The sequence below is a fragment of the Mus musculus genome, chromosome 4, assembly GCF_000001635.26.
Source record: "Mus musculus strain C57BL/6J chromosome 4, GRCm38.p6 C57BL/6J".
Lineage (NCBI taxonomy): Eukaryota > Metazoa > Chordata > Mammalia > Rodentia > Muridae > Mus > Mus musculus.
In genome coordinates this window covers 37,238,072-37,249,402 of record NC_000070.6, presented here as the reverse complement: position 1 = coordinate 37,249,402, position 11,331 = coordinate 37,238,072, and the positions used below count along the sequence as shown (strand labels likewise).

Below are 11,331 nucleotides of genomic sequence, written 5' to 3'. Positions count from 1 at the left end.
ATAACTGAAACTCCCCGGGCCAAGAATATTCAAACCACCACATTCCATTCTCTGGCCCCCATAGGCTTATTCAAACACATGAATCTATGAGGGTCATACTTAGCCATTGCATAATGCAAAATACATTTAGTTTAATTTCAAAATTGCCAAAATCTATACCAATCTCAAAAATGTTAAAATCCAAATTTCAAAGTCTCTTCTGAGATTCATCTAATCACTTAAATGTAATCACTTTTATAATCAAAATGGAGCAGCATATCACTTACCTCCAACATCAAAAGATATATATTATCATTCCAAAATGTAATAGTGAAGAAATACTGAACCAAAGCAAGAACAAAAGCCAGGTGGGCAAACTAGAAACTCTGTATCTCCATGTCTGAATAGCATCAAAATACTATTCAGATCTTTAACTCCATTCTGCCTTGTTGACTGCAATATACTGAGGTTTCCCTCTGCAACTAGGTTTTACCCTTCATCATGCCAAGCCTCAGCTTCTTTGCATGATCCCTTCAGTTCTAGGTTCTCAACTGTAACTGAGTCTGCTTCTTGACCTCTGACAGTGCCAAGACTCAACTTCTCTCCATGACACCTTCATGCCTTCAAAACCAGTACAGCCTGGTGATTCTTACACATTACCAAGTTCAGATGCACCAGAGATCAAAACCTTGGCTATCTCTGGAACAAACATTCTTTGTACTCTTAGAAAACACTTCCCAGAAGATTTCACATCAGTGATGCTGGTATCTTCTTAATCATTGCTATTTTTTTTTTTTTTTTTGCTCTAGTTAACCAACCTCAATTGTCCCACTGGTACCTTTTATTCTATACTCTAAAGCCAGAACCAACAATGCTTGTTGGAGCTGGAACATGGCCCCCTTGTTCTATTATGTTACCACCAGCTTTATATTTTGCAACTCCTTCACTCCCTAAGCTTGGCCATGCTGTAACTTGTCTGCAGGTTGACATTTAACTCAAATAATTGTATGACTATGTCTCCTGAATGCTGATGTGTACTCACAATGCCTGGACATAATATTTTCCTTACCTGGAGCTTGGTCTGAGCCATGCTGGCCTCAAACTAAGAGATCTGTTTGCCACTGTCTCCTGGAATTAAAGGCATGTAGTATCATGCCTGGACCTAAACTTTTTACTATATATAATAATCAAGTTGAAAACCATTTCATATCCTTAAATACAAGATTTGTTTTCATTCCACTTCCTGGTGTTCCTTTACTCTTTGACCCATACAGTTTATATTTTTGCTTTTTAAGCTTGCTACACTTAATCAAAATGTTCTTCAAGGTAACTCTTATAAGAGACAACTTTTAATTGGGGCTGGCTTACAGGTTCAGAGGCTCAGTCCATTATCTTCAAGGCAGACATGGTACTGGAGGAGCTAATAATTCTACATCTTGATCTGAAAGACTCCATAGGAAGACTCTTTTCCAGGCAGCTAGGGAGAGAGTCTCAAATCCCACCCCTACAGTGGAACAGTTTATCCAACAAAGCCACACCTACTCCAACAAGGCCACACCTCCTAATACTGGCACTCACTGGACTAAGGATATTCCAATCACATTCATCATCACAGGAGATATGTCAACGAGACTTACTATGTTTTATTATAAGGAAGAAATGGTATAAATTAACGAGGGAGAATCTGTTGGAGTGGTTTGGGAGAGTAAAAAGTAGTACTATGGAGTAGATATAATCAAGAGACATTGTATACATACATGCTGAACACCATTGTTGTTGAAGTTGTAATATACTTCTTTTACTTTCTTTTCCGTAAAATCACCTATATTTTACTTTTCAGTTATTAACATTTTAAATGTTAAGCAATGAGCAATGAGAACACAAATGGGAGTAGAATTAGCTTAATACATAAAAGATGTGCTATGAAGCACATATAAAATCTTTGCCAAATTTTATTCCAATCGACAATATCCACCAAGAGGACAAAGGGCATTTATATTATTTACAAATTTGCATGATTAATTACCAATGTAATTAAAGCGCTAAGAAGTGTGATTATATAACAATCTAAGATCAGGACAAATTGTCTCCATTTTTTTTTCAGGGAGAATATTTTGTTTAAATTAATGAACAGTTGTAGACGATATTCTTACTGTTTACAATGGTTCTTATCATATCTTTTATCCACCAGAGGTTAATTCCATGAAGAAAAGTCCATCAGGGACAAACATTTTATGACCAGCTCTATGTTTCTATCTTCTTTTATCTGTTGAATCATGGATTTGTCATTTAGGAAAGCTTGTGTTTTGACATCCTGCCAAGTAGTTTTCAGATATAGTCTATAGCTTAGTCACAGTGCAGACACATTTTTATAATGGAATAAACTTTTGTAATTTCATAGGCAGTCCTATTCCCTGGGGTGAGAATCTGGTTTCTCCAGACAGGCAGTCTGCACTCTCAAGGCAAGTGCATTCTCAATGCTGAAAAGTTCCTTGAAACAGTAGCGTCAGGCAAACAAATAAACTACAAAAAGCAAAGGCAGAAAGGGAAGTACAAGAGGTAGGGAGAAGTCATGTTTTTTTTTTTTTTGGCTTTTTTTTTTTTTTAACAAAGAGATGGAACCATATAAACAACAATGGCAAACAAAAACACAAAAAACAAAACCAAATTTATAATGGTTGTATGAATGAATCTGAGCAACCTTCCATATAATCCTCACTAAGGAATGTAAAGTGAATGACTAATTTTTTTTACATAGTAAACTATGTGAATCTGGTTGTATTCTGTATGGTATCTGAGGCAGGAGGCAGAGTATAGAGATAAATCACACACCTTTTCCTTTTTTCCTTTTCTTTCTTTCTTTCTTTCTTTCGTTTTTATTTTTTTCTAAAAATGTTACTTTATCTTCCTTAATATAAGTAGTCATGTTTCCTTAAATCCAAAGTAATTCTACTTTGGGAAATACACTTAATGCAACATGCTGACATTAGATAAAAATTAACGTATTTTTATGAAGGAAGCAATAAAAGTTGCCTAAAATGATAAATTCTAGACGCTTTACAGAATCCAGAATATCATCTTCATGATGGACAGTCAAGCTGAGACATTAGAACATCTTTGAAATCCTCTGTTTCTTTTACTGCAGAGTTGTGTAAGGATGAAAAAGCCAAAAGAATGAAAAAACAAGGTCCTTATTTTTGTGGCAAGTGGACCATGTTTCCAGACAGAAGACCTGGTAATGTTGAAGCAGATGCAAAAACCCAGAGAATTCTCATAATTAAGAATTACATGACAGGCATTACTACCAGCTCCAGTCCTGGAACATATAACCATAACATTGCATTGAGAGGGCCATAACAATTGGTCATTTAGCATAAACACCTACAGCTTCCCATGCTAATAAGTTATCTGGATAACCCCTGAGTATTTAGCCAATGAGTTTCCTTTCCTGGGCATCCCTTTCTGCAAAAGGTATTTTGTCCATGGTTCACCCTAAGACATATGCATTTACCTCCACCATGAATAAAGCAGTTTAAACAAAGTCAATCTCTTTCATCAAGGATTACCTTAGGGGGAAGCTTTGTCTTTAAGAGACTCACCTATATCTCCCAGAGAAGGGCTCTCTTCCAGTCCCTCCATACCTTTGGCACTCACTTGGAACCAAATCAATTCCCTCTACTCGGGACTCAGTCATGTCTTTCCTGCCTGGTACCTAGGGAAAGCACCAGCCAGCAGAATCATCATTCTCAACTCTCTGTGGTTCCCAGCAGTGTGTGGGTACACAGGAGGCTGGGAATCATAGCATCCACCCCAGATGCCACTGTTTCTTGCCAGAAAAAAACATGGGCTGAGATTCCTATCAGAGAATGCATTCTGCCTTCCCTGAGCAGCACATTGGCTGTGTTCTGACATCCCAGTAATGAGGCAGACATGTAGCCCCAACTGTAAAGAGTAGCTTCATGTTATATACACAAATAATAACAGATACAATGATCCCTTCCACAAAAGGTTCAGCACTTAGAGTTAAGCTTGCTTTATTTCAAAAGTCTTGAAATCAGTGTTAAGGCAGTAATTGCCCATATCACAGATACAGTCCAAGAAACAAGCTCTAATAAACTATAGGGGTAGCTTTGTTTTATTATTTAGTTATTATGCCATTCATATCTGAATATGACATGCTATGGAAACTTTAACATTTCGACAGATGGTTGAGGAAGTTCACCAGATAGAATAGAATTTGAAACAGAGAAGTCTGTATCTATAGATATGAGTGAACAACTAAATGTTTTTTCTTCTTCCAGAATTTTTCATATGAAGTGTCTGTTGCTGATATCCTGCTTCTCAAACTTATAATCATGCGGATCAAGTTTGATGCTTGCATAGGGGTGTGACTCTTTGCCATAGGAAAGTAGCTGTCCATCCTATTTTTGTGTCAGACAGTGGTTAGAACTCATTGGCTGAATTTGGGAATGGATATCTTATCAAAGAGAAGAGTCCAAAGTTTATTAACTTATGTCCATTTTAACCCAGTTTGTCTTTGTAATTCCCAGATTTTAAGGAAGTTTTTAAAGTCTTCTCTGAAATGCCATAGGCACATTAGCAGCTACATTTAGAGCTCTCAGAAGCTTCTAGCAGATTGTATTATTTATTATGTGCAGACCCTAGAGGCAAAGAGCAGCTGAAAGCATGGCTGCCAGTGCCAACCACTCAGAATGAAGATTCTCTAAAGGGCCAATTGCCATCAGTTACCCTGATGTGTATAGCACTGAAAATATCATGGAAGTCTTATGAATATATCGAGTCCTTTTATGGTTTAATGATGAAGTAGAAATGTTTGCTTGCTGGGTTTTGGCTGTTGTTAGTTGTTTGTTGCTTTGTTTTTAATGACATAGTTAAAGTAGAGCACTGAAAATTTCCCAAGAATGTGGTTTGATTTTATGAATCAGAGGAAGGTTAATAAAAATAATTAGAAAGTTGATTATTTATCTATCCCCTTAAAGTCTTAGGAGGAAGTTGCCATGAAACTCCTCAGTGATTTCTTTGATTTTTTTTGCACATCTTTGACAAGGCTTAGACTCATAGATTTGGGTGTGTGAACAACACATATGTTTGATTGCTCACATTCCAGTAGCATTTTAGCATTTAGCATCCCCAGGAGCATGTGACAAATACTCTATACTCTAAGCAATAGCGATATATATGTGTGTGTGTGTGTGTGTGTGTGTGTGTGTGTGTGTATGTGCACACACGCACACACACTTGTTCCTATGCCCGTGTGTGTACACATGCAAGCATGCATGCATGTGGTAGAGATTTTGAGTTTGAAAAAAGCTACTACTAAGCAGAAAGATTCTTTTCAGAAAAAGAAAAGGAGAGAAAAGAATGGAAAGACATGTTCCAGGCCTAATAAAATAGTAATAAAACAAAGCTAACCCTGTAGTTTATTAGAGCTTCTTTCTTGGACTGTATCTGTGATATGGGCAAGTACTGCCTTTACACCAATTTCAAGACTTTTGAAATAAAGCAAGCTTAATTCTAAGTGCTGAACCTTTTGTGGAAGGGATCATTGTATCTGTTATTATTTGTGTATATAACATGAAGCTACTCTTTACAGTTTGGAAAACTCCATTTTAGAAGCTGGATTATTTTTCTCAGGTGCTAAATCTTTTTTTTTCCATTTTTATTAGGTATTTAGCTCATTTACATTTCCAATGCTATACCAAAAGTCCCCCATACCCACCCACCCCCACTCCCGTACCCACCCACTCCCCCTATTTGGCCCTGGCGTTCCCCTGTACTGGGGCATATAAAGTTTGCATGTCCAATGGGCCTCTCTTTCCAGTGATGGCCGACTAGGCCATCTTTTGATACGTATGCAGCTAGAGTCAAGAGCTCCAGGGTACTGGTTAGTTCATAATACCACATGGAATATATTAAAAAAAAAAAAAGCTTAACTCCTCAATTTCAGAGTACTAACAATAACCAGACTCTATCTAATTCTTCATTATAATTCAGCAAATTCTGTTGGTGCTGAACTTGGTTTTGTTTGTTTGTTTTCTCATGATTTTAAACTTCTACTACCTACCTAATAATTCAGAATAATAGTTGAAAAAAATTTTAAATGAGATCAATAACATCACTACAGAGAAATTGTCTGTTAAAAAAAAATGAACTAATTCAATGAGGATGAGTTAAACCAGTGAGTGGAATAGCATCTCTAATAAGTACCTGTGGCACATCAAATCCTCTCCATGTGCTAGCACAGATTGATTCATGCAATTTTCTCTTGTGCTTTTTCACGTGACTTTCTGATGCCTTGTTGGCCAGGTCTTCCTAGTACTTCTTTTTTCTGGTGTTCTGTCTCAACATTTGAAGATCTGATATTTAAAATTGCTTCTCAATCTATTTTCTTGGAAAATTCAGCTGTACTCACAGAATAGGTGATACATTAGTCAGCCTAGGAACTCTGTTATCGACTACCACTTCCATATTGATGTTTACCCACCACGTTTGCACTATTTAATATTTCCTTCTGCTTCCCTGTTTTTACATAAAATAATTTTGATCAAACTGAAGATTCTACAAAATTTTAATTTATATCACAAAAATTCTGTGGAAGACATAACAATGTGAGTTTCTACTTTTCCTTTTGAGACTTATCTTCATTAGGGATTCTACTGCTGTGAGGAAAGAAAAACACTTAATTGGGTTTGGCTTAGAGTTCAGAGGTTTAGTCCATTGTTATCCAGGCAGGAAACACATGGCAACAAGCAGATATGGTGCTGGAGAGGGAGCTGAGAGCTCTACATCCAGATCAGCAGACAAGAAAGGAGTGGGACATAGGACATAGCTTGACCATGTTACATCTCAGTGACTAACTTCCCCCGAAAAAGTCATACTTTCCCCAACAAAGCCACACCTCCAAATAGTGCCACACCCTATGAGCTACATGGGTATTTTCATTCAAATCACTATGAAACTTGATTTGATTTAATACTTACATTAAAACATTCTTTAATTTTTGCTCAAAACAGTTTTGTTATAATAAAAGATATTTTGTTATAAGGAAGCAAGATAAGAAATAAATTCTCAATTTTTATTTGAATTTATTATGTGGATATTTGCATGGCAGAAAAATTTTCTGAGAAAAAAAGTGAAACTGAATTATAAGAGACAAACAAAAATATTTTAATATCAAAATATGTTATAAAGTAAAGAAACCTCATTTGATGAAGTGCTTATTGCACACGCATGAGGACTGGAATTTAGATTTTCTACACCCACATAAAAATTCAGGGTCCTTTGGGATGTATGTGTAATAATGTGGGACCATGAAAAACAACTTAGTTCCTGGTTGAGCTAAGGCTAGAAACTCTGGTGACCCTGAAGGTATGGTAAGCACTTCATCTGATTCCTGGGCACCAGGCCAATGTCACTAGCCACAGCCCTCCATAGATTTGTGGCCATCAGTCAAGTAAGGGCAATGCTCTGAGCTTTTCCACAGGTAGAGGAGATCTCATAGTCTCAACACATATCTCCATATTAATGAGATACCTAAAGACCTGGAGGCTTAGCTAATAAGCTTTTCTTCTCAGACATTCCTCCCTGCAAAAGGTATTTAACCTCAGGCCTACCCTGAGAAGTGGGGTACAGTTTTACTCATCCACTTTCCATTATGACAATAAATATCTTAAACCATGGACAGCTTCTTTTGGTCGAGATCCACTGTGGGGAGCTATGGAGAAGACCTTCACCTATAGAACTGCAATCTAATCTCCCATAGAAGATCTTTCTGTACTCCCAGACACACCCACCAAGACCAAGTCAACTGCGGGACAAGTCAAAGACTAAGACCTAGGGAACAACCAGAGCTCTGACTTTCTTCTTTGGCCCAGGGCCAGATCCAGTCTTGCAAAAACAAATAGCTCTATGTTCAGTATGAGATCTTGTCTCAAAAGCTAAAGTGGGGAATGACTGAGCAGAGTAACATTAATCTCTGAGCTCCCCATAAATCCATGTCCACACACCCATACACACACACACACACACACAGAGAGAGAGAGAGAGAGAGAGAGAGAGAGAGAGAGACAGAGAGAGAGAGACAGAGAGAGAGAGACAGAGACAGAGACAGAGACAGAGACAGAGAGAGACAGAGAAAGAGTCATCACATGTCACTTGTAAATGATCAGAGAGAAAAGGCATTGATTTTGGAGTTGTACTTTTAATATACATATACATAATGTTATTTATGATATATGTGGGTTACACACACACACACATGCACACACTAAATGTGCCATCAGAGCTTAAAAGATGAAGTTCTGTGCAAGTTGAAGGGTTGAACAGATGGGCTTTCCAAGTTTAAAGTTTGACTGATATATTTAAAGTCACCAAGGACTGAATTCCGTTTGCTCATGGAAAATGAACACAAAGTCAAGCCTCTTATCAAGCAGAAACTTTCATGTGCAGGTGTATAACTGCTGCTCCCAGGATGGATCACTATACAATTATACCTTTCCTAGATGTAACTCCTTGGAGCACTGTTGTATAGTTGTCCACTCTCAGGTACAAATAACAGGCTGCAAAGAACCACCTATAGATCAGAACAAAACTTAATATGGAACTTTACAGGTAGTCAAATGTTCAGGGAGAAAACATAGATAGGGAATAGAGGGAGGAATAGTGGTAGGTTTGGAAGGAGGAAGAAAAGGAAGGAGGAAGGAAGGGAGGGCAGGATTGTGTAGGGAGAGACCACAGGGAAAAGCCAATGTAATATATATATATATTGGCTTTAGGTGATTTATCTGTGTTTTCACCACCTTCCTGGAACCTATCACACATGTAATTCTTCAGAATGGTTACAAGTTACATACATGATCATAGTTTAGGTCATCAATATTATATTAGTTCATGTTGGGAAGCTCGGGTTACTTGCCCATGATTAAGCATTGAGTGTCTTTTTGAGGCTCCAAAGTCAGGAAGAAGATGTTTCTTGAAAAGATGATAGTTGTTATTTGAAATTGATGGCTGAATCCTGATTGGTCTGTACTGCAGTTTACCTGTATTGGCCTCCAAAGGGTGACATGTAGCATCCTTCATTTCAAGTGCCATCACACTGGAAGGATTGTCTAATGTACATAGCCACTAGGAACATGTCATCCTAAAGCAGAGCTTAGCCCTGCTCAAACCCATCAACTTCCTCTGTTATAGGACAGTATACTTACCTTTCTATATGATGAAGTATTTGAGAATTTTTCAGTAAGCTAAAGGTAATAAAATATATTAACATTATTTGAATCAAGGGAATATAGATGAGATAGAAACTTAGATTTATAAAAAGGAAGAGAGTCAAAAGTGGTTGTAATTTGACTAATATAAAATATTTTTTATCCTTTCAATTTTCTTAAAATACAATTATATACTAAAGACTAAATAAAAGTTTATAGCATATATAGAATAAATTCATAAAAGAAATATATTAATACAGAACAAGGCTATATATTTTGTGAAAAGAACGAACAGTTTATGGTAGACAGTGTTCTATTGTGTATACTTATTTTAACACCTAGAAACACATCATTTAATATGTCAGACACATTATTAGCAAGTAACACAACCTGCAACTGATGTGCACTTGAGATGTGATGGATCTAACTGAGAAAGTAAAATAAAATGAATCATATATTTACTCGAGTTTCCTCTTTTGAAATGTATACAATAAAACTATGAGAAGTGTTTTCTATAACGTGAACCTGAAGGGCATAGTTATGACTGACAATCCAGGGCTGTGGTATATTTTAGTCATTCCCGATGGACTTGAATACAGCCCAAATATGGTTAATCAGAAATATATTATATTAATTACTTTTATTTATTTTACTAAATATAAATCAATAGATCTTACATGAATATTGATATGTAGGGCTTAGATTAATCATAGAAATTCCACTACAAGTTATACTGCGTGGTTTTACACAATAACATGTTATTTCTTTTAAAAAGACATAATTTGAAAATCAAGCTACTATTAGTATGACAACAGAGGTTAAGAAAAGAGTAAGGGACTATGTGGGAGGCATGGATCTTCCTAGAAAGAAGAAATACAATAGATAATTAATTATAGATCAACAAGTTAGGGTCTGGAATTAAGGTATCAAACAGGAAGAGGAAGGGAAGAGAAATGGGGAATGGGAGTGGTAGTTAAAACTAAGGGAGAGAAGTCATTTCAAAACCTAATCCACGGCCAAGATGGCTCAGAAATCTCAGAAAAAAGCTCCAGCCCCTCCCAAAGCTGAAGCCAAAGCAAAGGCCCTGAAAGCTAGGAAGGCAGTGCTGAAAGGCATCCACAGCCATAAAATGAAGATCAGAATGTCACCAATCTTCTGGCAGCCCAGGATTCTGAGGCTCCAGAGGCAACCAAAGTATCCTCAAAAGAGTGTGCCCAGAAGAAGCAGGCTTGATCACTATGCTATCATTGAATTCCCACTGACCATGTAGTCAGTCATGAAGAAAATAGAGGATACCAGTGTGCTTGTATTCATTGTGCATGTGAAGTCCAACAAGCACCAAATCAAACAGGCCATCAAGAAGCTCTATGACACTGATGTGGACAAAGTCAATACCTTGATAAGGTCTGATTTAGAGAAGAAGGCGTATGTTCACTTGCCTCCTGATTATGAGGCTCTAGATGTTGCCAACAAGATTGGGATCATCTAAACAGTCCAGATGGCTAATTCTAAATATACACTTTGTACTGGCTAGTTTTGTGTCAACTTGACACAGGCTAGTGTTATCACAGAGAAAGGAACTTCAGTTGGGGAAATGCCTCCATGAGATCCAGCTGTAAGGCATTTTCTCAATTAGTGATCAAGGGGGAAAGGCCCCTTGTGGGTGGGACCATCCCACGACTGGTAGTCTTGAGTTCTATAAGAGAGCAGGCTGAGAAAGTCAGGGGAAGCAAGCCAGTAAGGAACATCCCACCATGGCCTCTGCATCAGCTCCTGCTTCCTGACCTGCTTGACTTCTAGTCCTGACTTTCTTGGTGATGAACAGCAATGTGGAAGTGTAAGCTGAATAAACGCTTTCCTCCCCAGCTTGCTTCTTTGTCATGATGTTTGTCCAGGAATAGAAACCCTGACTATGACACACTATTTTTCAAGATAAAAAAAGAAAGCCTAACACTTTAGAAGCTTCCTATAATGTATACATACATGACTATGATATAAATGAAATCAAATAATGGGGAAGAGGAAGCTCCACATGGGTCTCTGTTATCACCAAATGAAGTACCAATATTATGTAGTTGGATGGGTACATATTATCTAGTTGTTGCCCAAAGTGGTCTCATGAAAA

At 37.3% G+C, this 11,331-nt stretch overlaps 1 pseudogene; it reads left to right on the top strand.

Annotated features, from left to right (window-relative positions):
• Nucleotides 10,222-10,729, top strand: Rpl23a-ps6 (ribosomal protein 23A, pseudogene 6; annotated as a pseudogene).